Source organism: Dipteris shenzhenensis, chromosome 27, assembly GCF_047967505.1.
Source record: "Dipteris shenzhenensis isolate YYH24624 ecotype China chromosome 27, Dip_SZ_1.0, whole genome shotgun sequence".
Lineage (NCBI taxonomy): Eukaryota > Viridiplantae > Streptophyta > Polypodiopsida > Gleicheniales > Dipteridaceae > Dipteris > Dipteris shenzhenensis.
The window spans coordinates 6,003,621-6,006,246 of NC_141622.1; positions in this window are offsets into that span (position 1 = coordinate 6,003,621).

A 2,626-nucleotide genomic window follows, 5' to 3' on the forward strand; every position below is an offset into this window, starting at 1 on the left:
GGCTCATGTATATATTCCTATTTTCCATGGAATACAAGTTAGTGTACAGTTAGTAATCTCGTGTGCACTCCTCTCTCTTCCTCTCTCATTTCCATTAACATGGTGTCAGAGCACCAGGTGCTCCCAAGCCCTTACATGTTGTCAAGGCAATAAGCCCTCCCTTGAGCCAATCTCCATCCTTGAATTCTTGAGAGATTGAGAGATTTTGAGAGAAACTTCCGTCAACCTCATTTTGTACATTCTCTTCTCTTGAGTGTTGTGAGGGACATTTCTGTTGAGTGCTTGTAAGGATTTTTATTCATTTGAGAGAAACATTTTCCATTCTCTTCAATTTCATGCAAGAGAGGGATCCATTGAGTCCTTAGTGGAAGAGAGAACTCTTTGTGAAGACTTGAGTTTTTAAGAGATACAAAGAAGAAGAAGAAAAAAGAGACCTATTGGCACCCTCGACTTCTGTTCATGACCTTACAACACAAGGCGAGTTTGACATCAACTCCATCATATGCAATAGAAGCTCCAACTCTTTGCACAGTGACTCGCAGCTCTACATCCAACTCGATGGGCCTCAATGCACTCAAGTCTCCAATGACTTTGAATCAACAATCACGGCCTTCCGACTACATCTCCACAGTGCAACGACTACAATGAGAGGTAGCTCAGCTCCCATGTCGAACTAGCCTCCAACACCAACAGCCCAATAGCTCACAAGCTTCAATAAAATAGTGTCTACATTGCTAATTTCTTACCAAACTTCTACCTTTTCACTTATGAATTTGAGTGTATCCAACGATTGATCCGTACGATCACAGAAGCGCAAGGAACTTCGCATACACATAGCAAGACGAGTTATTAGACATGCCATCGACAACCTTGACCACTAGCAACAGCAAGGCAAGGCAACCCGCTAGCAAGCACACCCTCAAGACGGGCTTCCACGACTGTCTTCAACACCAGCGACTCTCCACGATCGCTCAACTATGTTGCCAAACGCCTCCACATAACAAACTGAGCAAGCCTCAACACAGCCTACATCTGCAACATAGGCTCACTGCACAACTGGCTCCTCATCACACAAGACAACCACTAGAGCCTCACCAATGGCATCTATAACTTGGCTCTCAAGCTCCCACCAATGCCAGCTAGCCGACAGACGACCACATAAGACAAGCATGTATCAAGGCTTCTACGTCCTCCAGTAAGCCTACGTCCAACACACGGCAACCAATCATCTTCTCCAATGGCACTGCAATGACCGACCAATGCCTCAACTCCGACATTGGCCTCACTTCTGCCATTAGCCTTATCTGATGGGCTATGTGGCACCTTTTCCTTATCTTATGTGCCATGTGGCTTATTTGCCACATCAACACTCAGCCATGTGGTGGTGCCACATCACCACTGGTTGCCCAACTATGGTTATTATATCATCACTCCACTTACCTCTGACCATGGTTCAACTAACCATGGTTAGATATTAGGTTCAACTAACCATGGCTCAATGATAACAACTATGGCAATCGAAAGTTCAAAATGCTAAACATTTTTCAGTTGAAGAACTTGTCGGACATTGTCATGGAAGATGAAAAGAGACGTGAGTTTACCTCGATAACTCTTACTACGGATCAACAACTAGTGCTCACAAAGCACAAAAAGAGTGGGATACTAAGGATTGACTTGCCTTGAATATCATCAACTTCAATGTGAAGGATATGATGACATGTCATAGATTCTCTTGTTCGAGAATCAATTGAACAATAGTCCAATGCTTTCAAATGAATCACGTCTTGACTTCTTACTCAGGTTGAAGGACATTGGCGATCAACTCACATCACTTGGGCACGAGGTCAAACAAGAGAGACTAGTCCAACTTGCCATCAATGGACTTGGACCACAGACTATGGGCACTTTGTGACTACATTAGTCACTCAAGATGCACCACCAACATTTCAACTCATGCAAGAGCAATTGAGTGTCATTCATAGGAAAAGGAAAGAATTTCACACTCTAGCAATCAAGGCAAAGGTCAATACTAGGGCAGACAATCTCCATCTTCATCGACTCAAAGTCATGGTCCTCCCACTCAAAGGGGGACATAGAATCCCAGAGGTAGAGGTAACTCTGGAAGAGGAGGAAATCAGGGAAGTACTCATAGATCGAGGAAATTGCAACTATTGTGGCATTCCAAGCCACTGGGAATTAGAATGCAAAAAGAAACAAAGGGATTTAGGCAATGCAGATCAGACAAACAGGCCTCACAACCCTCATCGAGGCAACCATCATGAACAACAATCCATGCACTATGCCTTATGATGAAGACAACTCTCAGGACTATCAACACAAAGTTCCCATATCGCAATATGCTCAATTTGAGAAGGTCCACAACTCAGACATAGAAGGATGAGGATACATGGTGGTTTGACTCTAGTGCAAGCAACCACATGAAACCTGAGAAAGAATGGTTCTCCCCAACTAGAACCTGAGAGAATGTCATGATAGGAGATGACACACCCCACAAAATTGAAGGGATCAACAACATACCCTTGCATAGTAATGCAGGCACCGCAGGGAGCATTGGAGATGCATTCTATCTCCCCAAAATGGCACAAAACCTTCTCTCTATTGGATA